This window comes from Elephas maximus, chromosome 15 (genome assembly GCF_024166365.1).
Source record: "Elephas maximus indicus isolate mEleMax1 chromosome 15, mEleMax1 primary haplotype, whole genome shotgun sequence".
NCBI classification, from domain to species: domain Eukaryota; kingdom Metazoa; phylum Chordata; class Mammalia; order Proboscidea; family Elephantidae; genus Elephas; species Elephas maximus.
The window spans coordinates 85,895,149-85,923,038 of record NC_064833.1 but is presented as its reverse complement, the minus strand read 5'-3'; the positions used below and the strand labels follow the sequence as shown (position 1 = coordinate 85,923,038).

At 49.3% G+C, this 27,890-nt stretch overlaps 1 pseudogene; it reads right to left on the bottom strand.

The window, feature by feature from the left end:
* On the bottom strand, positions 1-27,858 carry LOC126058687 (C-type mannose receptor 2-like; annotated as a pseudogene).
* Between the last annotated feature and the right edge of the window lie 32 nt (positions 27,859-27,890).

The window sequence follows — 27,890 nt, the reverse complement described above, 5'->3', positions numbered from 1 at the left end:
CTAGTCTTGCTGCTCATTCATTTCTGTGTTAGACAACAAAATGTGCTTCTCAGTGGCCTCACCAGGCCAGAGGAGCTGCGGCTGTAGTGGGCGCCCAAGAGTGTGGGCTCAACATTCTTCCGCCACTGGTACAGGATCACTGCTGCGGTCAGCATGACCAGGAGCAGCGGCACTGCCATCGGCACCACCACCAAGGCCGCCGGGTTCTCTGGGAGCACTGCTGAGGCGAGGTGGTCCTCAGGCCTAGATGTCTCACCAAGGTGGGGCAGCCCTCCCAGCCCCCTCTTGCCTGCCTGCCACAGGAACAATGGGAAGACGAGTGGGGATGGGGTCGGCTAGTCTCAGCATTATCTCTGGCTTACCTGATGGGGAGAAGCTGCTCTCCTCAGCTGCAGGGAAGGGAGGGAACCAGTCAATAATAATAACGATAAGTAAACACATGTAGAACACAGGTAAGCATCAGACGCTTTTTTACTCATTTAATCTTCACCAGAGGCCCTGAGTGGTGCAAATGGTTAACACGTTCAGCTGCTAACTGAAAGGTTGGAAGTTTGAGCCCGTCCAGAGGCACCTGAGATAAAAGGTCAGGTGATCTACATCCAAAAAATCAGTCACTGAAAACCTTACTGAGCACAGTTCCACTCTGACACACTCGGGGTTGCCATGAGTTGGAGCTGACTGGACAGCAACTGTTTTTATATATATATATGTCTATTTTTTTTTTTATGAGGTAGGTACTATTATTGCCTGCACTTTATGCATGAGCTAACTGAGGCGCAGAATCAGTAACTTGCCCGATGTCACACATTTGGTAAATGATGGTGTTCCAACACAAATCCGTCTGTGCTCTCTAACCACTACCAAAGGACAGCAGTTTGCTGATGTCTGGGCATTCTGGCTAGTTGGGAGGATAAGCCCCAGGGCCAGTCCTTCCCACAGCCGAATGATCCCAGGGGAGGGCTCCCCACTGCCCCAGGCCTGGTCTGTTCATGCCCTCCCAGCCACCATGCCCTGTGCAGATTGAGAAGTGGTCCCTTCCTCACCCCAGCCCTGGATGTACGGGGGCAGACTGAGGCTGAGTGTGCCTGCCCTCAGGGCGCTCACCTCCGGGAAGTTTGCAGACAATGCCCACAGTGATGTTGGTGCAGGCACGGGCCGCCACAGCCCGCTGCTGCTCTGGATCCAGGAACAGCTGTTGTGGCGCGGCATGCTGGGGCCCAGGCCAGGGCACCCCAGGTGGAGTAGTTCACAGCTGTGTTGTCCTGCCAGACCAGGTGCCTGCTACGGGAGAGAAGGCACTGAGGGGGCACGGGGCAGAAGGGAGAGAGCAGGCCTGTTCTAGAAGCTCCCACCCGAGCCCATCCCTACAGCCTGAGATCTTACCCACGCCCCAGCCATGGGGTACCCACCTTCCGGGGCTGAGTTCATGCCTAGTCAGGCGCCCCGATTCTGGTCCTCAGAGCTCTGCAGATGCTCCCAAATGAACAAGTTGTCCACCTCATCCAGAATGGACAGGACTGCCCACTTGCTGGACACAAGCGGGCCCAAATCAGGGCAGACAGGCTTCCCTGGGGTAGCAGAGCCCCCCAGAGAGGCCCCAGCCCACCTCTCTGGCCACCTGAGAAGAGGATGGGTGTGGAGCCTGTGCATGTGTGTGTAGGGGGGTTATATGTGTAACGTCACCTATGTTGTTAGCTGCCAAGCACTCAATCCAGCAAACACTCATGTGCAAGTATATTAGGTGTTAGGTCAGGCACCAGTGGCGCTGTCCCCCAGGAGCTTAAAGCTAGTGGGAGAGGCAGACCTGTAAATGCTTTGCTGTTGTTGTTAGCTGCCATCCACTCAGCCCCAACTCATGGCGACCCCATTCACAATAGAACGATACACTATCTGGTTCTTTGTCATTGCCATGGCCAGTTGTAGACAATTGTGACCCATGGTTTTCATTGGCTAATTTTTGAAGGTAGATTGCCAGGCCTTTCTTCCTAGTCTGTCTTAGCCTGGAAGTTCTGCTGAAACCCGTTCAGCATTAGAGCAACATGCAAGCCTCCACTGATAGACAGGCAAGTGTCTAAGAAAAATAACACCTAGGGCAGTAACCATTAAATGGCTCCATGATCTATCACAGCTGGTGATGGAAACTGTAATGCCAATAGAAACTGCTAATTGGAGCCCCGCCTCAAACGGCACCCAGGGCACACATGCTCTACCCAGGGCTCGGGCACCCTACCTGCTCCTCCCCCCCCCCCCCCCCCCCGGTTAGGCCTCTACAGACAGGTGGTGGCTACGCATGAGCACATTCGTGGGGTCTATGAGTGTCCACGAGAAGAGGTCACCCCCTGAAATGCCCACTCCGGCTGTAATGCCCATGCGCAGGCTCTAGGCTGAGTATTAGAGTGTGCGTACCCCGCACTAGCCCTGCCCCCCACTTACCTCTCTGGCAGAGCTGCAGCGCCTCCCAGTGGCCCAGCAGCAGCTCTAGGTGGAAGAAGTAACAGTGCTCCCGGAAGGGAGTCAGCCAGCTCCTGGGGACAGCTGCCACGGTACCTTATTCTTGGGGGAGGAGGGGTCCCTGTGGGGGTGCAGGATGGTGGAACGGCCCAGAGTCCTCCCAGGGTCCGACTTCACCTTGCCCACCTGTTGGCCCCAGAGCTGGGGCACTCACCACCGTTAACTCCACACATAGCCACCTGCAACTTGATGTCACAGCTGGTGGTGTGCCAGGTGCCATCCATATCCACATAGGCGCAGCCCCTAGGTTGCTGGGGCTCCCCGTCCTGCCAGCTCAAGTAGCCCAGCGGCTCCACAGAGACCTACGAGTACTGCCTAGAGCCCTGAGGGCGGGGCCATCAGTGTGGGAGCAAGGGGACAGCGCGGGGGTGGAGGGGGTAAATAAGAGGGGCTTAGGAGGGCAGGGCCCCCGGAGCCACATAATGGCACCCCACCTCCTCGCTAGCCCGCCTGATCCTGAGCGGAGTGCACAGCCCGCGGGCAGCCTGCGTGAGGAAGGCCTGGGTGTAGAGGTCCAGCACACAGGCCAGGCTGCCATTGCTGCTCTGGCACAGCAGGAGGGCATCTTGCCAGCAGTGGCCTCTGCAGCAGCAGAAAGGTGCTTTTGAGATAGGAGAGCTGGGTGCCTCGGGGAGGGGACAAGGCTGCTGGGGATGGGCTCAGTGAGGCTTCTGTCTACAGGGAAGCAGCCAGGGCTCAGGCTGGGCTCTGAGGCCCGCACTCCATTCCCGGGCATGAGGCAGGGACATCGGAAGTCAGGCAGAGACCAGGTCTCTGGGACACTGCTTGGCCCAGATTAATGCTCCATGAGTGTTAGCCACCCTTATTACTAATAGTGCATGTTTGCTAACAAGTGGATAAGCACAGCTAGCAGCCTTGAGTTACCTCACCCAAGGAACCCAGGGCAGAGGGACGACCCCAACCAACTCTAGGTGTCCCCTGCACAGAACCTCGAGTTCTGGATAGTGCACCTGCCAGTGCCATGCAGCTCCGTGTCTAGCTCTCCCATCAACCCTCCAGACCCCCAAACCTTCCTCCTGAGACCCCTCGATTCTCACTACCTTTCCCTTTCATTGGCCTCTTGCCTTTCCGCCCATCTGCTTCCCCAGTAGACACTGGTCTCTGGGGGTTGCCCCTGGGTCCCCTGAGGCCTCATTCCTTCTGGCATGGCTGCAGCACCTGGCCCCGTGCAGGCCCGGCTGGGGCCTCCCAGTTCACTGCTGACACTGACCAGTGCCCTTCTGGCAGATGCAGCCGTGTATCTCCATGCAGCTCTGGTCATCCCAGTAGCCAGTGCAGGGGGCTGAGAGGCTGTGCAGGACCACCACACAGCTGGTGTGGGGAAGGAGTTGCTCAGGGAAGCCCATGCTGCAGCCCCCACCCTTGTGCCACTATTTCCAAAAGGCTGCGCTGTGAACAAAGAGGCTGGGAGGGGGAGGCCCAGGGGGTGGAGGCCAGCAGGCCAGGGCAGGGGTGAGGACAGAGAGTGGGAAGGGGGCATCCTCACCATTTGTTGCCTCTGGGGGTTGGGCTAGGGCCAAAGGGCTCCCCGGATGCCCAGCTGGCATACAACAGAGGCTCCTGCTCCACCCACTGCAAGTCCCTCTGGGAGGCATGCAGGTCAATCCAAAGGTCAAAGGTCACATTGGGCAGGCTGGTTGTGATGAAGGCTACAGTCCCCAAGGAGTCATGAGTGACAGAGTAAGCCTCTGCTCACTCTTCTCTAGCCGTTTCAAGGGGCTGTGTCAGAGGGTACTAGGGCCTCCCCATGGGCTGGCCCTACCTTGCTCCAAGGGCTTGCAATGGTGACCAGTTGGGCCTCTTGCTGTTTACAGGAGATCTGTGCCTCTGACCACTTCGCTTGGTTCTCAGGGTCGTGGCCCTGATTTGGAAACACTGGAGGGTGAAGGGGGAGGAGTGATGTCCAGCTCCACCTCCCTGTCCCACAAACCCAGACACCCCCTCTGAATAGGCTCTGGGGATAAATATCTAGGAACTAAAACCCCTGGGTCTCCTTGCGGAAGGCTCCAGCACCCTCTCAGCCTGGCACAGCAGCTTCACCCGCACTTGCACACGCTCTGGGGAATTTTTAAATGGGAAGCTTTCTTTGGGCCACTGAAGGTTCTGCTATCTATAATGACAGCGTGTGGGCCAAGCACTGAGCAGATAAAAACGAGGTCTGTCTCACTTTCTGCTAAACACCTTCCTGAATTTTGTCGGAAACTTATGTGATCACCTCTGTTAGTAGTTAGTTGCTGCCAAGTCAATTCTGATCATGGTGACCACATGTGTGCAGGGTAGAACTGCTCCGTAGGGTTTTCGAGGCTGTGACTTTTCTGAAGCAGACTGCCAGGCCTGCCTTCCCAGGTACCTCTGGGTGAATTCGAACCACCAACCTCTGGCTATTAGTCAAGCACTTAAACTTTTGCATCACCCAGGGATTCTGTTATCTTTATTTTTGAAGTATCTTTGTTATGCAGCAGCTTCTAACTCTATAATTTTATGTTTCTCTTTTCCCACCTTCAATACTTCTATAAGGTTAAAGGAACCCTGTGTGGGAAATCTTTTGTCCAGAGAAGACTCTTAGAAAATGAATGGTTTCCAGTAATTTCCTGCTTAGAGCAGTGTGATGGGGGAGAAAGAGTAAAAGTAAGTTTTGGAGTCTCAAAGGTATGGGGGAGAGTGGATCAGATTCAGCTCTAACTTAACCTTTCTGTCTCAGCTTTCTCTTCTGTAAAATGGGAGTAAAAATCTGTCTTTCATGGTAATTTTAAAGATAAGAGTGCATGATACACAGTAGGTATCTAACAAGTGGGAAGTCTGACTACTAACGAGTGGATCCTGAACCAGCTTTACAGATGCAGAAGTGATTGTGGGTTGGAAATGGTAAACCCAGAAATAAATGCAAGAAGTTTTTGGAGGCTTATCACAAAGTTCATGCATTTGAGTTCACAGAAGTAGTTCAGAGGCACCCTGAGGCTCCATTTAAATAACTGCTAACATTAATCATAAAATTAAGAGGAGCAAGGTCACACCAGCACCAGCAGGAAGTTAACACCTCAAGGGAGAGAGTAGTTCAGTCCAGCAAACACTTGGGGTTCCTACCATGTGCAAGTGTATCAGATGGTATGTTGGTCGTCAGTGGCCCTGCCCTTAAAGCTAGGGGGAGAGGCAGACCCGTAAACGCTTTGTTGTTGTTGTTAGCTGCCATCTAATTGGCCCCCCAACTCATGGCGACCCCATGCACACTAGAATGAAATGCTGCCCAGCCCTGAGCCATCCCCATGATCATAGGGGTTTCACTGATTGATTTTTGGAAGTAGATTGCCAGTCCTTTCTTCCTAGTCTGTCTTAGTCTGGAAGCTCTGCTGAAATCTGTTCAGCATCGTAGCAACACACAAGCTTTACCAATAGATGGGTGGTGGCTGCACAGGGAAAACAATGACCAGGAATCGAACCCGGGTCTCCTGCATGGAAGGTGAGAATTCTCCCAGTGAACCATCAACCTACATCCAAATGCTATGAGGATGCAATGGAGGATAGTGTGTCAAACTGGGTGTCTGGGGCCAGTTAGTGAAGGGGCAAACAGCCTTGCATACTTCAATCAAAAGCATCAGAAACTTTAAACCTTAAATCAAAAATATCCCCTGAAATCTTCTTAAATAATAATTTAGCTCAACTAGTAAAGAATGTCTGCCTTGAGCATTGTGCTCTTTTAAGAACTACCTATACTGGATCAACCCCACTTGTCTGTCAATTTGTCATACTGTGGGGGCTTGCATGTTGCTGTGATGCTGGAAGCTATGCCACTGGTATTCAGATACCAGCAGGGTCTCCCATGGAGGACAGGTTTCAGCTGAGCTTCCAGTCTAAGACAGACTAGGAAGAAGGACCCGGCAGTATACTTCTGAAAAGCATTAGCCAGTGAAAACCCTATGAATAGCAGCGGAATATTATCCGATATAGTGCTGGAAGATGAGCCCCCCAGGTTGGAAGGCACTCAAAAGATGACTGGGGAAGAGCTGCCTCCTCAAAGTAGAGTTGACCTTAATGACGTGGGTGGAGTAAAGCTTTCAGGACCTTCATTTGCTGATGTGGCACGACTCAAAATGAGAAGGAACAGCTGCAAACATCCATTAATAATCAGAACCTGGAATGTACGAAGCATGAATCTAGGAAAATTGGAAATCGCCAGAAATGAAATGGAATGCATAAACATCGATATCCTAGGCATTAGTGAGCTGAAATGGACTGGTATTGGCCATTTTGAATTGGACAATCATATAGTCTACTATGCCGCGAATAACAACTTGAAGAGGAATGGTGTTGCATTCATCATCAGAAAGAACGTTTCAAAATCTATCCTGAAGTACCATGCTGTCAGTGATAGGATAATATCCATATGCCTACAAGGAAGACCAGTTAATACGACTATCATTCAAATTTACGCACCAGCCACTAGGGCCAAAGATGAAGAAATAGAAGTTTTTATCAGCTGCCACAGTCTGAAACTGATCGAACATGCAATCAAGATGCATTGATAATTACTGGCGATTGGAATGCAAAAGTTGGAAACAAAGAAGAAGGATCGTTAGTTGGAAAATATGGCCTTGGTGATAGAAACAATGCTGGAGATCGAATGATAGAATTTTGCAAAACCAACGACTTCTTCATTGCAAATACCTTCTTTCACCAACATAAACGGCAACTATACATATGGACCTTGCCAGATGGAACACACAGAAATCAAATTGACTACATCTGTGGAAAGAGACAATGGAAAAGCTCAATATCATCAGTTGGAACAAGGCTGGGGCCGACTGTGGAACAGACCATCAATTGCTCATATGCAAGTTCACGCTGAAACTGAAGAAAATCAGAGCAAGTCCATGAGAGCCAAAATATGACCTTGAGTATATCCCACCTGAATTTAGAGACCATCTGAAGAATAGATTTGATGCATTGAACACTAGTGACTGCAGACCAGACGAGTTGTGGAATAACATCAAGGACATCATCCATGAAGAAAGCAAGAGGTCACTGAAAAGACAGGAAAGAAAGAAAAGACCAAGACGGATGTCAGAGGAGACTCTGAAACTTGCTCTTGAGCCTCGAGAAGCTAAAGCAAAAGGAAGAATTGATGAAGTAAAAGAACTGAACAGAAGATTTCAAAGGGCCTCTCGAGAAGACAGTGTAAAGTTTTACAATGACATGTGCAAAGAGCTGGAGATGGAAAACCAAAAGGGAAGAACACCCTTGGCATTTCTCAAGCTGAAAGAACTGAAGAAAAATTCAAGCCTCAAGTTGCCATAGTGAAGGATTCCATGGGGAAAATATTAAATGATGCAGGAAGCATCAAAAGAAGATGGAAGGAATACACAGAGTCATTATACCAAAAAGAATTAGTCGATATTCAACCATTTCAAGAGGTGGCATATGATCAGGAACCAATGGTACTGAAGGAAGAAGTCCAAGCTGCTCTGAAGGCATTGGCGAAAAACAAGGCTCCAGGAATTGATGGAATATCAATTGAGATGTTTCAACAAACAGGTGCAGCGCTGGAGGTGCTCACACCTCTGTGACAAGAAATATGGAAGACAGCTTCCTGGCCAAGTGACTGGCAGAGATCCATATTTATGCCTATTCCCAAGAAAGGTGATCCAACCGAATGTGGAAATTATAGAACAATATTGTTAATATCACACGCAAGCAAAATTTTGCTGAAGATCATTCAAAAACGGCTGCAGCAGTATATCGACAGGGAACTGCCAGAAATTCAGGCCGGTTTCAGAAGAGGATGTGGAACCAGGGATATCATTGCTGATGTCAGATGGATCCTGGCTGAAAGCAGAGAATACCAGAAGGGTGTTAACCTGTGTTTTATTGGCTATGCAAAGGCATTCGACTGTGTGGATCATAACAAACTATGGATAACACTACGAAGAATGGGAATTCCAGAACACTTAACTGTGCTCATGAGGAACCTTTACATAGATCAAGAGGCAGTTGTTCAGACAGAACAAGGGGATACTGACTGGTTTAAAGTTAGGAAAGGTGTGCGCCAGGGTTGTATTCTTTCACCATACCTATTTAATCTGTATGCTGGGCAAATAATCCGAGAAGCTGGACTATATGAAGAAGAACGGGGTAACAGGATTGGAGGAAGACTCGTTAACAACCTGCGTTATGCAGATGACACAACCTTGCTTCCTGAAAGTGAAGCGGACTTGAAGCAGTTACTAATGAAGATCAAAGACCACAGCCTTTAGTATGGGTTACACCTCAACATAAAGAAAATAAAAATCCTCACAACTGGACCAATGAACAACATCATGATAAACGGAGAAAAGAGTGAAGTTGTCAAGGATTTCATTTTACTTGGGTCCACAATCAACAGCCATGGAAGCAGCAGTCAAGAAATCAAAAGACGCATTGCATTGGGTAAATCTGCTGCAAAGGGCCTCTTCAAAGTGTTGAAGAGTGAAGACGTCACTCTGAAGGCTAAGGTGCGCCTGACCCAAGCCATGGTATTTTCAATCACATCATATGCACGTGAAAGCTATACAATGAATAAGGAAGACCGAAGAAGAGTTGACGCCGTTGAATTGTGGCGTTGGCAAAGAATATTGAATATACCATGGACTGCCAAAATAACGAACAAATCTGTCTTGGAAGAAGTGTGGCCAGAATGCTCCTTAGAAGCAAGGATGGCGAGACTGCGTCTTACATGCTTTGGACATGTCGTCAGGAAGGATCAGTTCCTGGAGAACGACATCATGCTTGGCAGAGTACAGGGTCAGTGGAAAAGAGGAAGACCTTCAACAAGGTGGATTGACACAGTGGCTGCAACAATGAGCTCAAGCATAACAACGATTGTAAGGATAGCGCAGGACTGGGCAGTGTTTCATCCTGTTGTGCGTAGGGTCACTATGAGCCGGAACCGACTCGACGGCACCTAACAACAGCAACAATAATACTGGATCAAATTGACAACAGTCTCTGAAAAGTTTAGATAGGAAACTTAGGGGGCAGTGAGTTTATGTTAATGGGGGAGGAGCAATTCAGAAAAGCTAGGGTGAGAATGGTTGTACAACTTGAAAAATGTAATCAGTGTTACTGAACCGTACCTGTAGAAACAGTTGAATCGGTGTATGTTCTGATATATATATTCTCAACAACAACAAATAAATTGTTAAAAAAGCATTAGACAGGGCAGGGAGTAATTAACATCATTACAATAATTCTGAAGCATTAAGAAAGGAATCAATTACATATATAAAATATATTCTCTCTAATAATTAGGCAAAAGGAGTCGGGAGAAAAAGATTTTGAAAAAGCATAATGACGAGTGAAAACGCTCAAAATACAATACTGAGAAAGAAAAGTTGGATACGGAAATGTGTTCTTTAGTATGATCTCAATTACGTAGAAAGTCAGGAAGAGGAGCAACAAATATCAATAGCAGTGCTCTCTGGAAATTGTGGGTGAGTTTTATGTTCTTTCTTTCTGTTTTTTCCAGAGTTTTAATAATAATACACATGGCTTGGTTTTCTTTCTCTCTCTCTCTCTTTTTTTTTAGGTAGAAGAGGTATAATATTCTTTTGGCTATTCTAAAGAGGAGTAAAGTTCCAAGACGCTAAGGCTGGCCAACTCCAGTGTATGAGGAGGGTTATGGATTACATTATCTAGTGTGAACTAATGTAGTCCTCACAGGAGGGATAAACTCTTTGCCGATTCCAACTCTAACCCTATAGGACGGAGTAGAACTACCCCATAGGTTTCCAACGCTGTATTCATTCTTTAGCCCACAGAGAGGCTAGTGGGTTCAAACTGCTGACCTTTTGGTTAGCAGCTGAGTGCTTTAACCACTGCATCACCAGGGCTCCTTATAATAGGGATAATAAGTGGCCTTTAAATATCCTGCAAAGAAGCCACAGGTAGAAGCTAATACTAATGATGGCAGCGCAAACAATAAGGAAATGGTGAGACTTCCAGAGCAGGGCTCCAAGGGCCAAGATGTGCTCAGATCCCCATGTGATCCTCCTGTGGCTAGGCCCTGAAGACAGAGGCCTCTCTGGACCATCGCACGTTCTTGCCTACGGCCTGACAGGGCCTCATTTATAATAAGTGACCTCAGACATAATATGGGCTGCCATTATTTAGTGCCAGATGCTGTGCTGAGGACTTCACATACTATTTCTAATCCTCACTACCGGGCAAGCATTATATTCCTATTTTCAGATGAGAGAAGGGAGACCTAGAAATGTTAAGTCATTTGCTTAAGGTCACCGGCCTGTGAGAGAGGAACAGAGCTGGACTCAAATCCAGGTCTACTATCTCTCCATGCTGGGCCGACTCCCCTGCAGGCCCAGGGTGGCAGCTGGTCATCCGTGCATGCGCCTCTTCTCACACCTGCTGCCTGATGAGGCTCCTACCTGAAGCACCCATTGCTTTCCAAGGTGTGCAGGCTGATCCACCAGTGCTGCTCCCGGCCCCAGGGAGACCTGGCGAAGCCAGCATGGCAGGTGAGGGTTGGCAGGGCTTCCCTCATGCCTCCTCTCGTGCAGTCATGCTCCTGTCCTCAGCCCCTTCCTCACTGGTACCCGGCCTTCTGCAGGTTGTGTCCCAGGAAGTCCAGCTCTGCCAGTCTGGGCATGGAGGCAAGCTCGGCCTGGAACCACGTGCAGATATGCTGCACCTGGGCCCACCTGGAGTGGTGCTGAAAGAACTTGAACTCGGCCTTCTGGAAGTGCAACCATTCCCGCCAGCCTGAGGGGCAGGCCAAGGGACGAAATAAGTGGCTAGGCGGGTACCAGCTGGCAAGCCAGGGCAGGTGGGTGGCAGGCCTGCAGGCTCAAGAATCCTGGAAGCAACCGCACCAGGCTCCAGGCCCAGAGCCTACCCCTCCCTGGATGCAGAGGCAGACAGAGCTGAGGGTGCGCCATTTAGAGCCAACTCAACCCCTTCTCTAGGCTGGAACCCCTAGCCCCCTTTGTCTCAGGGGGTGAAGTCCCATCTCCTCTCCTGGCTGCGGTGTGTGTGTGGTGGGGGAGGGTGGGCAAGCAGGGGGCCTTACCTTGAGGGCTCATGTCTGGCTCCCGCACATCTGTGCCTGCGGGGACAATGGGAGACAGAGATGCTGCAAGAAAAATGAGACCCTCCCCTGGCTGCCGGCTCCTCCAGCCCTGCCAGTCCCGGCTGCCCAGTGCCCCGCCCCCCCAGCTCTGGGGTCTTGCAGACCTAGTCCAGCTGTGTCTCCCACTGCATGCTTGCACTCCATGGCCAGCCACCGCAGGGAGGCCAGATCAAGCACCTCACAGCTCCGGTTGTTGTTGTCGTCTTGCCAGACTGGCCTGGGTTCCCCCCTTCCCCACCTTCAGCCGCCAACCTGCTTTTGTTTACCTGCCAGCTGGGGTCAGAGGCCCCGCCCCAATCAAGCCCCACCCACCCATGGGCTCCGCCCCCATCCCACCTCCTCCAGGCCCATTTACTCCCAGTTCATTTCTCCAGTGCCAGCTTTTTTTGCCTCCAGAGTCACGATGGTTCAGCGCCATCCACAGCCAGTGCTACTCTTCAATCTCGGGCTCTGATTCACTTCACCAAGTGGGGAGAGGGACAGGGGGATGGAAAGAAGGGACGAGAATGAAAGGAGCAGGCACCCAAACATGCCTCCTGCCCCTTGCAGCGCTGACTTGGGCAGCCCCCAGGACCCAGGCCTCTCCATCTGGGCTTCACACTCACTGGGCAATACACTTTCAGGCCCACTTTAAAAAGGAGACAGCCAGAGAGAACTGGGAAGAGCTGGACTGGGCGCCTGGCTCAAGGAGTGGCGGCCTGGCTCTCCCATCCGTTTGGTTTCGCTTAGGGTGAAGAATGCCCTGGCCAGGAAGATTCTGCAGGCTTTTACCTCGGGGACTTTAAGAAGCTGATGGGGATGCAAAAGAGACCTGGGCTCTGGAGTCAGATAAGCCTGGATTCAAGCCCTGGCTCATCCATGTACCAGTTTTGTGACCTTGAGAAAATAACCTATCCTTTGTCAAAAAAGGGGTCATTAATCATACCCGGTGGGTTCAAACCCGCTGAGTGTTTAACCACTGAGCCACCAGGGCTCCTTTGCTGGGAGGAGATATCCCTGGAATTAAGATCTCAGGAAGCCTGGGTGCCTTTGAGTTTTACCAGTGCTGAAGGCATGTAGCTACTGTGTGTCATAGGACCCCACAGGAGAGAGACAGATCCCAGGGGACCCCATGAGCACTCACATGTATAGTCTTGCTCCCCCTGTCCCTGGGGAAAAGCTGTTTATTGAGTGTGGGTTATTGTGGGAAGATGTGGTGTGGGAGAAAGTACTCAACTTGGATCAGATTGTGGGAGATTTTGCAATGGGGAAGGAGGGGTAAGTCAGAAGGTTACTTATGTAAAAGCTTGTGAGTCTGGAGGGGGTTGTTGCTGGTAAGTGATGCAGGGTCTCCGAAGACCAGTGTGTCCTCCCAAGACTCCAGAAAACTATGTTATTCAAGGGAGGGTGGGATGGGCCTGGTCCTAGAAACAGATCCATGGGTCATTCCAAGCTCACAGGCAGGCCTCACTGGGGCCACCTTCATTCTGCCCCACATCCTACCCCAGCAAACCAACAGTCTGCTGGTGGTGCTTGCTCCCACACCTGTGTTCACTGCCCCACTTATAGCTGCACACACAGGCACTCAGGCACCTGTGCCCCCTGCAATGTTCCAGGCTCAGTACCCGAAGATTTTGTTGAGCCTGTTGGCCACAAAATGCTCCTCCTCATAGCCGGCCAGGCTGAGCAGCTGGGCCCCCAGTTCCTGGCAGGCCTCCTGGGCCTGGGCCCAGCTCCTCTTGTCCTGCAGCTGGTCTGAGGTGAACACTTGTAGGAGCAAAGTCTTGCTGTCCCAGCCACCCCCACTGGTCCAGCTCCCCAGGGGGCACCAGCTGCTGTCCCCATGACAGTGGGAGGGGGGCTGGGATTCACTGGACCAGGGCTTAGTTTAGCTAAGGACGATTGTGCCCATCAGAGAATGAGCCCCAGGGGAAGGGGAGCTGGCGCAGGCAGCTCCTAGAGAACAGCTCTCTGCCCGGTCCCTTAACCATGAGGACATTGGAGCTCTGATCACAGTATAGCCACAACTTGCTGTGGACAAATCCCTCCCCTTGGTTCAGCTCCTCCATGTAATAAAGGATCTTGGACTACATCAATGGCTCCCAAACCTGGCTGTGCAGAATTTAAAAATTCAGATTACCAGGTCCCACCCCAACCTCCAGAATTCAAATCTCCATGGTGAAGGTCTAGATTATCCTATCACCAACCTCTCCCAGGTGATTCTGAAGAATAGCCAGCCTGACCCCAACATTTGGGAGCCTCTGAAACAGAAGATCTCTCTGGCTCCTTCAATTCCTCAAATGTTTACTGTGCACCTACTATGCGCCAGGCCTCAGAGTATACCTCATCCAGCTCAATCCCCACAGCAACGGTTTCACCAGAAGTTCACTCTGTCTGGGGAAAGGCATCTCTGGGGCCCACCTGTCTGGATTATGGCTGGCTCTCACTGGGAACCCTCCAGGTGGGCTGCCCCTCTGTGCTTGCCTCCCCCTTGCCCGCCATACCAACAGGCTGCCCTACCTTGTAGCAGTGCCAGAGTTTGAGGTCTGAGGCCCAGCCCTGGGGACAGGAGTCGCTGAAGTTGGGCTTGGGGTCTGGCCCAGGCAGCTCCAGTGAAACTGGTTTGCCCAGACTCCGCTGGTGGATGTAGCCAACCCAGAGGGTAATGCAGTTCTTCTCCTCTGCAGGGACACTTTGTGGGGTCCAGACCCAGGCAGGAGGAAGGGATATAGAGGCAGAGGGACAAGGTTCAAGTCTGAGCTCTATGTTTACTCACTGTGAGATCTTAGGCAAGTTGCTTAATCTCTCTAAGCCTGCTTCATCATCTACCACATTGAGTTATTGAAGGATTAAGAAAATTAATGTGACCCAATAGTAAAAATAGCAAGCACGTGTATTTTTTTTTATTAACTTTTATTGAGCTTCAAGTGAACGTTTACAAATCAAGTCAGACTGTCACATATAAGTTTACATACACCTTACTCCGTACTCCCACTTGCTCTCCCCCTAATGAGTCAGCCCTTCCAGTCTCTCCTTTCGTGACAATTTTGCCAGCTTCCAACTCTCTCTATCCTCCCATCCCCCCTCCAGACAGGAGATGCCAACACAGTCTCAAGTGTCCACCTGATATAATTAGCTCACTCTTCATCAGCATCTCTCTCCTACCCACTGTCCAGTCCCTTTCATGTCTGATGAGTTGTCTTCGGGAATGGTTCCTGTCCTGGGCCAACAGAAGGTCTGGGGGCCATGACTGCCGGGATTCCTCCAGTCTCAGTCAGACCATTAAGTATGGTCTTTTTATGAGAATTTGGGGTCTGCATCTCACTGATCTCCTGCTCCCTCAGGGGTTCTCTGTTGTGCTCCCTGTCAGGGCAGTCATCGATTGTGGCCAGGCACCAACTAGTTCTTCTGGTCTCAGGATGATGTAGGTCTCTGGTTCATGTGGCCCTTTCTGTCTCTTGGGCTCTTAGTTATCGTGTGACCTTGGTGTTCTTCATTCTCCTTTGCTCCAGGTGGGTTGAGACCAATTGATGCATCTTAGTTGGCCGCTTGTTAGCATTTAAGACCCCAGGCGCCACATTTCAAAGTGGGATGCAGAATGTTTTCGTAATAGAATTATTTTGCCAATTGACTTAGAAGTCCCCTTAAACCATGGTCCCCAAACCCCCGCCATTGCTCTGCTGACCTTTGAGGCATTCAGTTTGTCGCGGAAACTTCTTTGCTTTTGGTCCAGACCAGTTGAACTGAGCTTCCATGTATTGAGTATTGTCCTTCCCTTCACCTAAAGCAGTTAGCTACTAATTAATCAGTAAAAAAACCCTCTCCCACCATCCCTCCCTCCCCCCTTCTTAACCACAAAAGTATGTGTTCTTCTCAGTTTATACTATTTCTCAAGATCTTATAATAGTGGTCTTATACAATATTTGTCCTTTTGCCTCTGACTAATTTCGCTCAGCATAATGCCTTCCAGGTTCCTCCATGTTATGAAATGTTTCACAGATTCGTCACTGTTCTTTATCGATGCGTAGTATTCCATTGTGTGAATATACTACAATTTATTTAACCATTCATCCGTTGATGGACACCTTGGTTGCTTCCAGCTTTTTGCTATTGTAAACAGAGCTGCAATAAACATGGGTGTGCATATATCTGTTTGTGTGAAGGCTCTTATTTCTCTAGGGTATATTCCGAGGAGTGGGATTTCTGGGTTGTATGCTAGTTCTATTTCTAACTTTTTACGAAAATGCCAGATAGATTTCCGAAGTGGTTGTACCATTTTACATTCCCACCAGCAGTGTATAAGAGTTCCAATCTCTCCGCAGCCTCTCCAACATTTATTATTTTGTGTTTTTTGGATTAATGCCAGCCTTGTTGGAGTGAGATGGAATCTCATCGTAGTTTTAATTTGCATTTCACTAATGGCTAATGATCGAGAGCATTTTCTCACGTATCTGTTAGCTGCCTGAATATCTTCTTTAGTGAAGTGCGTGTTCATATCCCTTGCCCATTTTTTGATTGGGTTGTTTGTCTTTTTGTGGTTGAGTTTTGACAGAATCATATAGATTTTAGAGATCAGGCACTGGTTGGAGATGTCATAGCTGAAAATTCCTTCCCAGTCTGTAGGTGGTCTTTTTACTCTTTTGGTGAAGTCTTTAGATGAGCATAGGTGTTTGATTTTTAGGAGCTCCCAGTTATCTGGTTTCTCTTCATCATTTTTGGTAGTATTTTGTATTCTGTTTATGCCTTGTATTAGGGCTCCTAAGGTTGTCCCTATTTTTTCTTCCATGATCTTTATCGTTTTAGTCTTTATGTTTAGGTCTTTGATCCACTTGGAGTTAGTTTTTGTGCATGGTGTGAGGTATGGGTCCTGTTTCATTTTTTTGCAAATGGATATCCAGTTATGCCAGCACCATTTGTTAAAAAGACTATCTTTTCCCCAGTTAACTGACACTGGGCCTTTGTCAAATATCAGCTGCTCATATGTGGATAGATTTATATCTGGGTTCTCAATTCTGTTCCACTGGTCTATGTGCCTGTTGTTGTACCAGTACCAGGCTGTTTTGACTACTGTGGCTGTATAATAGGTTCTGAAATCAGGTAGAGTGAGGCCTCCCACTTTCTTCTTCTTTTTCAGTAATGCTTTACTTATCCGGGGCTTCTTTCCCTTCCATATGAAGTTGGTGATTTGTTTCTCCATCACATTAAAAAATGTCATTGGAATTTGGATTGGAAGTGCATTGTATGTATAGATCACTTTTGGTAGAACAGACATTTTTACTATGTTAAGTCTTCCTATCCATAAGCAAGGTATGTTTTTCCACTTATGTAGGTCCTTTTTAGTTTCTTGTAGTAGTACTTTGTAGATTCTTTGTATAGGTCTTTGACATCCTTGGTAAGATTTACTCCTAAGTATTTTATCTTCTTGGGGCTACTGTGAATGGTATTGATTTGGTGATTTCCTCTTCGATGTTCTTTTTGTTGATGTAGAGGAATCCAAGTGATTTTTGTATGTTTATCTTGTAACCTGAGACTCTGCCAAACTCTTCTATTAGTTTCAGTAGTTTTCCGGAGGATTCCTTGGGGTTTTCCGTGTATAAGATCATGTCATCTGCAAATAGAGATAATTTTACTTCCTCTTTGCCAATCCGGATGCCCTTTATTTCTTTGTCTAGCCTAATTTCCGTGGCTAGGACCTCTAGCACAATGTTGAATAAGAGAGGTGATAAAGGGCATCCTTGTCTGGTTCCCGTTCTCAAGGGAAATGCTTTCAGGTTCTCTCCATTTAGAGTGATGTTGGCTGTTGGCTTTGTATAAAAAAAAATTTTTTTTTTTTTTTATAGATGCCCTTTATTATGTTGAGGAATTTTCCTTCAATTCCTGTTTTGGTGAGAGTTTTTATCATAAATGGGTGTTGGACTTTGTCAAATGCCTTTTCTGCATCAATTGATAAGATCATGTGGTTTTTGTCTTTTGTTTTCTTTATATGGTGGATTACATTAATGGTTTTTCTAATATTAAACCAGCCTTGTATACCTGGTATAAATCCCACTTGGTCGTGGTGAATTATTTTTTTGATATGTTGTTGAATTCTTTTGGCTAGAATTTTGTTGAGGATTTTTGCATCTATGTTCATGAGGGACATAGGTCTGTAATTTTCTTTTTTTGTGATGTCTTTACCTGGTTTTGGTATCAGGGTTATGGTGGCTTCATAGAATGAGTTAGGTAGTATTCTGTCATTTTCTATGCTTTGAAATACCTTTAGTAGTAGTGGTGTTAACTCTTCTCTGAAAGTTTGGTGGAACTCTGCAATAAAGCCATCCGGGCCAGGGCTTTTTTTTGTTGGGAGGTTTTTGATTACTGTTTCAATCTCTTTTTTTTTGTTGTGGGTCTATTTAATTGTTCTACTTCTGATTGTGTTAGTTTAGGTAGGTAGTGTTTTTCTAGGAATTCATCCATTTCTTCTAGGTTTGCCAATTTGTTAGAGTACAATTTTTCGTAATAATCTGACATGATTCTTTTAATTTCAGTTGGGTCTGTTGTGATGTGACCCATCTCGTTTCTTATTCAGGTTATTTGTTTCCTTTCCTGTATTTCTTTAGTCAGTCTGGTCAATGGTTTATCAATTTTGTTAATTTTTTCAAAGAACCAGCTTTTGGCTTTGTTAATTCTTTCAATTGTTTTTCTGTTCTCTAATTCATTTAGTTCAGCTCTAATTTTTACTATTTGTTTTCTTCTGGTGCCTGATGGATTCTTTTGTTGCTCACTTTCTATTTGTTCAAGTTGTAGGGACAGTTCTCTGATTTTGGCTCTTTCTTTGTGTATGTGTGCATTTATCAATATAAATTGACCTCTGAGCACTGCTTTTGCTGTGTCCCAGAGGTTTTGATAGGAAGTATTTTCATTCTCGTTGCATTCTATGAATTTCTTTATTCCATCCTTAATGTCTTCTATAACCCAGTCTTTTTTCAGGAGGGTATTGTTCAGTTTCCAAGTATTTGATTTCTTTTCCATAATTTTTCTGCTATTGATTTCCACTTTTATGGCCTTGTGGTCTGAGAAGATGCTTTGTAATATTTTGATGTTTTGGTTTCCGCAAAGGTTTGTTTTATGACCTAATACGTGGTCTATTCTAGGGAATGTTCCATGTGTGCTAGAAAAAAAGTATACTTTGCAGCAGTTGGGTGGAATGTTCTGTATAAGTCTACGAGGTCAAGTTGGTTGATTGTAGCAATTAGGTCTTCCCTGTCTTTATTGAGCTTCTTACTGGAAGTCCTGTCCTTCTCCGAAAGTGGTGTGTTGAAGTCTCCTACTATAATTGTGGAGGTGTCTATCTCACTTTTCAGTTCTGTTAAAGTTTGTTTTATGTATCTTGCAGCCCTGTCATTGGGTGTATAAGTATTTAATATGGTTCTATCTTCCTGGTCAATTGTCCGCTTAATCATTATGTAGTGTCCTTCTTTATCCTTTGTGGTGGATTTAACTTTAAAGTCTATTTTGTCAGAAATTAATATTGCTACTCCTGCTCTTTTTTGCTCGTTGTTTGCTTGATATATTTTTTTTCCATCCTTTGAGTTTTAGTTTGTTTGTGTGTCTAAGTCTAAGGTGTGTCTCTTGTAGGCAGCATATAGACAGATCGTGTTTCTTTATCCAGTCTGAGACTCTCTGTCTCTTTATTGGTGCATTTAGTCCATTTACATTCAGCGTAATTATAGATAAGTATGTGTTTAGTGCTGTCATTTTGATGCCTTTTTATGCGTGTTGTTGACAATTTCATTTTTCCACTTACTTTTTTGTGCTGAGATGTTTTTCTTTGTAAATTGTGTGTTCCTCATTTTCATAGTATTTGACTTTATGTTTGTGTAGCCCATTTTATAAATGTCAAAGGACAAACTGGCTAAGGGTGTTAGTGTAACCCATGGCAGAACAGACAGATGGGATGCCCAGTTTGGAAGGTGTCTAATTAGTACCTGTACACCCAGGGTGGGCAGAGCCCTGCGTACCCAGAGCCAAATCTCAGCTGATAAAGCTGAAGAGGAGTTTAGTCCTCAGCCCCTAATCCACCTTAGTCCTCCTCAGAGTCCACAGCCTCCCTGCAAGCAGTTTGTCTGCCTTTAAGCTCCGCTCTAGGGCAGGGGTGTTTGTATCCCTGGCATCAAAGAGAATGCCTGGCACATATTAGGCACTCAATAGTTGTTTTTAGTTTTTTAATGGCATCCCTGTTATGGACTGAATTGTGCCCCCCAAAATTATGTGTTGTAAATCCTAAACCCTATACTTGTGGATATGATCCCATCTGGGAATAGGTTTTTCTTTGTTACGTTAATGCGGCTATATTAGTGTAGGGTGTCTTAAGCCAAGCACTTTGGAGATATAAAAGGAGCAGCTTAGGCGCAGGAGCCAGCAGGAATGGGCGAAAGACAGATGCCACGTGGATATCTCCAAGAAACACTGAGAAAAAGTACTTTCCTCCAGACTGGACAGAGATCCTTCCCCCAGAGCCAGCGCCCTGAATTTGAACTTCTAACCTCTTAAACTGTGAGAAAATAAATTTCTGCTAATTAAAGTCACCCATTTATGGTGTTTCTGAATTAGCGGCATTAAGAAACTAAGACAATTCCCTAAGCCAGATGGCTCTCTCGCTACAGGCCCTGGCATTGTTTGCAGTATCTGATGCCAAATGTCTTATCTGTCTCTGGGAGGGGGATCTGTCCCTATGGCTTTGTCCCCCTTCTTAAATTGTCTCTTGCCTCTGTTGGACACTCTGCACCAGTGTCTTCATCTCCAGCACTGCATTCTAGCTAAAAATCATTGCAAATAGCCATGACCCCATAATTTCTTAAGAAGACAGGACCCTGAGCTGGGTGGGGGCCCGGGGGCAGGTGTTGGCAAAGCAGCCCTGCTTTAGGGGCATATCCACTAATAATGTGTGTTCTGATATGACCTGCTGGCGGGGAGGCACAGCTGGCAGGAGACAAAGAACCTACCAGACAGAGTCCTGGGCTTAATGAGAATTAACTCCTTTGATCCTCCCAGCAGGAACCCTGGTGCTGCAGTGGTTAAGTGCTTGGCTGTTAACCAAAAGGTCAGTGGTTCAAACACACCAGCTGATCCTTGGGAGAGTGCATCGGTAAAGATCACGGCCTTGGAAACCCTATGTGGCAGTTCTACTCTGTCCTATAGGGTTGCTATGAGCTGGATAGGTTAAGTAACTTGCCTAAGTTACTCAGCTAGTTGGCAGTGAAAGTGGGACTCAATCCCAGGCAGTCTCTCTCTGTGGAGGGAAAGGGAATGGTGGAGAGGGGGACTGCTGAGAGAGTAATGGGGGAGGGGCTATTACAGACAGATGCTAACCTGGGTTGTTCAGAGGCTGGGGGAAGGGGGGTGATGGACTGTCCACTAAGACATGTTCTTCAGCCACGGGCCCACGAGGATGGAGGGGGCGTTCTTTGGGGTCCTGTGCAAGGGAGAGGGGAGTCTTACCAAACCCCAGATGGTGACACAGTCCTCCAGGCTGTTTCGGAAGTTATTGGGCTCAAAGGGGCATCAGTGGGTGAAGTTCACCAGGCTTCCAACGGACCACTCAAAATTCATCTGTTGTTTCAAATCATTAAGGCCGATCCATAGTTCCTCCACCTCTGGGGATGCATCGGGGGAGAGAGACAGCAAGGGATCAGCTTCCCCCAACAGCAGGGGAGGTAGGGACAGCCCCTGGCCTCCTGCCCCTGCCCCCCACTAAGCGTGTGCACAGGCAACCCTTCACTCTGTTTGATCTGCTTGGTGATGAACTCCATTTTGCCATTCTTGGACTCCTGCCACCTGCACTTCTGCCTGCAGGCGGTAGCAGTGGCCCTGGAAGGGCTGCCAGCTCTGCTCTCACTCCACCTTCACGTTGGCCCACTTGTCTACAGAGACCAGTGAGGCTGCTGCTCAGTGACCCAGCTGCTCAGCCCAGCACTTGCCCACTGGTGTCAACACAGAGCAGGGCCCCGAGTCACCTCCTCCAGAACCTATCTCAGATCTGTCCTCCCCACCAGGTCAGGCCTTGGAGATGCTGAAAAAATGAACCCCTTCAGGGCTGCTGGAAGGAGCCCTCGTGCTGCAGTGTTTAAGCTCTGGGCTGCTAACCAAAAGGTTGGAGGTTCAAACCCACCCACTGGCTCCATGGGAGAAAGACCTGGTGATGTGCTTACCTAAGGATTACTACCAAGAATACCCTATGGGGCAGTTCTACTCCATCACATGGGGTCGCTTGAGTCAGAATCAACTGGATGGCACCCTACAACAACGACAGGCCTGCTGGAGGCCCAGGAGGTGGTGGGAGATTCCATCTGAGACAGTGATACAGATAGGGTTAACTGTGCTGGCAGAGCAAGAGAGCTGTTAAAAGATTACCATCCAGAAGCTGGGTAAACAGGAACCACACCCTGTCAACATGAGATAAGGCTGAAACAACTGTGAGTTACTATCTCCTTCTTAGTGTTTTTCTAGTCCCTTCTCCCTTTACAGACAGAAGAACAAAGTGTGATCACTGTTTCACCTTCCTTAGCCCTTTGAAGATGGAGATGTAATGCCAAAGATCAGTGCACTTATGCTATATCCCATAATAAGTGTTGTCAAGGGCTGCCGAGAGGACTCCATCTTGAATATCAGAGGGTTCCAGCTTGGATTCCAAATGCACTTGCAACCTAATTAACATGCACCTCCATTCTGAGAAGCACCCACCCCTTGAAAGAAGCCCACTAAATATTCATTACTCCATTGTCTCCACTGAACCCATATAAGCCCTAGCCTAGCTTCCCTTTTTGACTCAGCCTTTTGGAGAGGCTAAGTCCCCCGCTGACTCCTCTTGCTTGACACAAGCGAAATAAAGCTTGCTGAAGATAAAGTTTGTCTTTTGCATATTTTCTTACTCGGGAAAAGACAAGGACCCCTTGTGTCAGACTGGCAATTGGTAACAACAGGACGGACTCTCTGACTCAGACTTTTAGAATGAGATGGGTCAAGAGTCAGGGTGGGCCACCCCCCTAAGCCTGACATTGTAGGTGGCTTGGTAAAGGCCTGTTTTCTCTTATCAATGCCCAAGTGAGGGCTTGTCAGCCTCAGCTGACCTCGGACCTCTTTACCTACAGCCCCCGAGCCTCTCTATCAACAGGTTTCCTGCTGCAAGATTCAAACTCAGCTCAGGTCCACCTAGCTCAATAAACGGAACCACCATTATCTCAAAAAACTTTTATTAGTTGTGGGCTCTGTGTGGCCTGGGCAGTCCTGGATGAAGGGAATGGGGAGTTGGGTCCTTGAGCCACTAATGGGGCCCAGTTAGGCCGAAGCACAGGGGTGGGAAAGGGGGTGTCACTTCTGATTGGCTGGGACCGATGTCATCTCTATGCCCATCGAAGATTCCTTCCCTTGTTCCCTCCTCCACACCCCAATTCCTCTCCTTGTGCCCCAAGGCTAAGAAACTAACCAGCCTGACCCTTCCTTGCCCCATTTCCATGCATTTCATGTTTGTTCCATAGCCAGAGCTCCAGGAAAAGGGGTCTGAGGGCAAGGGCCTCACTTGGGTCTTGACAAGAGAAAACAGGCCTTCACCAAGCCACTCACAATGTCAGATTCAGGTAGGACTCTGCTGGCTGGGCAGGAGAGTGTGTGCCCACTAGAAGTAAGCTAGGGAATCCGAGGCCTCTGAGATCAGCTCTAACTTTGTGTGTAACTGAAGCTGCAAATAGATGGTAAGGGACAAAAAATTGCCAACAGACCAAACACATCCTGGAACAGTGGGTCAAGGCAACCTAATGATAAGCTCACAGACTTCCTCAAAGTTCTTTTTCAGAAGCAACCCATGGAACTAGCCCCAGGGATGTCGCAGACCATCCACCTCTGACTGCGATGTGACCTTCCACCAGGGGCAGCAGGAGCTGCAGCTGGATCTGAGGAATCAAACTTGTGGAGTGAGACTGCACAGGTGCAACACCCCATAACAAGTACTGCTATAAATCCCAGAAGCCCCTGGGACTTAGAAACCGCTGTGCATTCACCTTAGTTAACATATCCCAACCCTAACGGGCCACTTCCTGGAAAACCCAGCCTGTACCTATGAATAAACATAAATCCTTCCCAATCCCCTCCCCCTCAAAAACCTTTAAAAATCCGTGCAAGTTCTTTGTTCTGGGAGATGGAGGTAAGCCTTGCCTAGGCCCTCCTCATCTCTGTTTGCCAGCCTCTTTAATAGTTTTTCTCCTGTGGAAAATTCTCCATGCCTTAGCCGTTCATTCTTGACCAGTGAGAGGCAAGGACCTTCTTCAATTAAAGGCAGAGGCACCGGCAACAGAAGCAGTGCCCAGACTGGGATTTTGGGCTCCACTCCATTCTGGGATGCTTCAGGGGTCACCCAGATGTTTTCCCAGAGACTTGGCAAATTGGGTGGGGCTGACAGCCTGAGCGGGCTCACTCCTTGGCTCAGAAGCTGTCAGTCACCTCTAGTTAGCCAGTGAGCTAAGACCCAGGGCTGCCCGCAGACAAAACCTCGAGGAACATGGCTGTTCAGATCCCAGGGGGCCGCCTTGGGCACTTGGGAGGACCAGAGCTCGGAAAATGCCAAAGCTTTTGGGGCACGAAGGCACTTGCCTGCTGAATGACAGGACTTGAGTGGTGAATTCTAGAAGGGAGAAGGCACCCAAACAGCCACCTGGAGACTGTGCCTCATGCAGAAAGAGGTGTGGTGGGTGAGGGAGGAAGTCCTGGGCCACAGCTGTACAGATGTATCTGCAGGCCTAGGGACACCCGGAAGAGGGCTCCCCACAGGGGCTGCAGATCCGGGAGTCAGGGAACTTGGTGAGGGGCCAGTCCTGCTGGGGGCCACAGGACAGGCTAGGCAGGACCCTCCCTGTGGGTCCTCCTTCCTTCAGAAAGCAGCTTCTAGAAAGATCTGGGATTGGTGCCAGGCCCAGCCCCCTTCCCGCTTGAGGTGGTGGTCTAGGTGTGGGATGCCTGTATTTTAACCTTTGCTCCTAACCCCTTAGGGGATTGGGGAAGTGGCCAGCAGCCCTGAATCAACCTTTGCCAAGACTTTAGTGGTCAGGAGCTAAGTTTTGCTCTGTATGTTCTTTACTTTCTGTGTGTTTGCTGATTTTTTTCAGGCTTTGCCATATTTCCCATGTGAAACTCCCTTTTTCACCATCCCTGTAGCCACCCAGACTGCTGTAGTAGCCTCTGATCTACGCTAATTAACGCCCACCACCACCTACTAGCTAGGCCAGGTCTCCAGCCTTGCTTACAGCCCTGTAGGGGGCTGAGTTTGTTCTCATTTTGCAGGTGAGGCCTCTGCACCTCAGAGACTGAGCTGCTTCTTCAAAGAAGGAAACTCTTGTGAAATTGTGCCCTACAGGGGCAGGCTCACCTACAGTGTAGGCTCACCTGGAGGGATAGGGTTGGCAGTGGCATTGGGCTTCTTCTTGCATGCATAGGGCAGCTTGATGCTGCAGTCATCATTCTGCCAACCACCCTAAGACCTGGTGCAGATCACCCCACAGTTCTTATTGCTTGGGTTGTCAGGCTGATCTGTGGGGAGGGCAGGGCACCAGCACCCCAAGACAGTGCTCACCCCTGGGCCCCTTGAACCTTTCCCAGAACCCCTGCCTGCCTCCCTTCTCTCAGTGGTCTGCTCTGCTCTGGCCCTCCCTTGCTGGGTACCACAGAGCTCCCACTGCTCTCTAACCTGGGCCCACACCATCCTCACCCCCCTACCCAGCAACTGGGCCAGCACCAGCCCTACCCCTGCCTCCCTGGTCAGACTGCTGGGTACACTAGCACTCATTGTGCAAAAGTTCTGCTGTAGTGCTGTGGGGGCCGAAATCCAGTCCACCCACCGAGCCCTGTGCCCTGGGGCAGAGCTGTGTCTGCCTTGAAGACAGCGTTCAGTTCCTAAATCACAGGAAGGCACTGTTCAGGCTGGTCAGGCCCAGGCCAGGAGGGGTTCTAAACTGGAGCCCCCCAACACACACCACTGCTCCCCATGGAGGAGGTGTTTTCCACATCCTCAGGTACCCATGCCCTGACCCTGCGCCTCACCACTCTCCCAGTTGAGGTACTTGAGCGACGAGTTGTCCAACCACAGCCAGCTGCCACTGGTGTCCAGGTCATTGAGGCCAATCCAGAGTGTGGAGCTATAGCCCCTGAGGAGCCCTGACAGCAAGGGGGCAACCCCTCCCTCAGCCCTCTCACCTACTCTAACTTGCCCTGCCCCCATCATCAGCATCCTTACCCCTCACAAGCAGAAGGGGCTCAGGACCCTCAAAGGTGGGGTCAGAGGTCTCAGGTTCTTGCTGCCCCAGCCTGCCCCCAGGATGGGTCAGACCCCAGCCAACCAGCTTGGGAGCTCAGGGGGACTTCCTGCTCCCTCATTGTTGATGTAGGCCTGCTTGTGTATCTCCATGATGCTCAGTAGGTCTGCCCCCTGCTGCTCACAGCTGGCCCAGACTTCCCTCCACAACAGCGTGGACTGGAAGTTAAACTGGCAGCAGCTGTCAGTCAGCTGGTCCCTGTCCCAGCAGGTCTCACAGTCATTACCTGCCAACAAGACAGCCAGACATGGGTCCCTCCCCAGCTCTCCCCTTCAGGAACTCCACTCTGGGGTTCCTCAGGGAGTTTAGAGACCCTCAACTGGCTGGTTCATGGTGGGAGGAGGGGCTAGTTGACACCCTAGTCTCCAAAGTTCTGCCACTCACGTTGACCCCCTCCCGAGTTCCTGGCCCCAGAGTTCCCTCAGCAGAAGCTTCCCTCCACAAGCCTTACTGACCCTGCCCACTTGCCCTGCTTTCACTCTTGGTGGGGCAGAAGCCCCAGTGCTCCTCCCTGCCATAGTGCTGGGTAATGGCGCACGACAGGTGGCCATCCTCATGGCCTGTGCTGGTGCAGCCGTGGAACCACTTGTTGTCTACGTGAAGGGCACGGTACGTGACTTCCCATGGGAGTTTCCCTGGATGATGTAGACCTCTGCAGGGGAGAGGAGCCAGGCCCTTGCCATCTAGACCCCAGAGGCTGCCCACCCGCTTTCCCCTCAGGGAAAAGCCCCTATAACCTAGGGAGCAGGGGATGTGCAGTGGTCAAGAGAGAATAAGAGGGGGCAACAGCAGTCAGCCCAGAAGCCCAGGAGAGGGCCCCCACTCATCACATAGGGCTAGGAAGGGGCTCCTCCAATGCCTGGTGACACTTTATGTCTGAAGTCCAGCTGGGTGAGGGGATCGCCAAGTCACCCACAGAAGGGCTGAACCTGATGGAATCCTTGCTCAACACCCCCAGCCCACGGACTCCACTTCTCCACACCTGTGTACCCCTCCCCGCAAAGTTCCATCTTGGAACTCAGGGTGGCTTCCTGGGAGAAGACCTCCTAAGATGAAAGCTGCCTGTAAGAGACCTCTCAATGGGTGACTCTGGCCCCCACTGTTCACCTGAAAAATGGGGATAAGGACACCTGGAGTGCTACCCTGGGGTCTCCCCTGGGGAGTGGTCCTGGAGGAAGGGAATTTTCATTTAATTTTGCTTTATACACTTTTATACTGCTTGCAGTCTTTACAAATGTGTATAAATTTTATAATTTTGAAAAATAATTTAAATGCTTTGAAATTAATTTTCTTAATTATTGAAGAACGTTTCGTATCATAATTAAAGATGTGACTTCCAAGGGACCATGGGACGGTCAAAGGCCCCATTTCCCCAGAACCTGTCCTTCTGTGGCTCCAGTTCCCCCCACCCCCAGCCCTCCGGGGACACCAGCCCTCCCCCACAAGCAGCCCCTCTCCATAGTAGGGCCAAGCACACAGATCCTTGTCACTGCCATAGATGTGCCACTAGCCTTATTGGGTCCAGTTGCAACATTCAAGGGTGCCAGCCTTGGTGGCATTGCTGGTGTGGCCCCCGAGGAGCGGAGACAGCTGGTCACCCAGTGTGCTATAGTGCCAGCGAAGGTTCAGTGCCTCCCGGTTGCACTCGTACATGCTCAGAAAGGCTGTAGTGTTGGAGCCCAGACAGTCCGTGCCCAGGCAGTGCATGGCACCCAGGTCGAAGAACCGATTTCAGGAGACCCACTTCCAGTGCTGGGCAAGGAGACTGCCATTGCAGGCTCGGGTGACTCTGACCTAACCACCCTGGGCCTCCAGGCAGCCCTGCAGTCCATGACTGAAGATGAGGAAGACTTTGGGCTCTGGTGGGGAAGGCAGGACGGGATGTGAAGCCATCATGGGGGCTCTCCTGGCTGGCCTTTGACAGC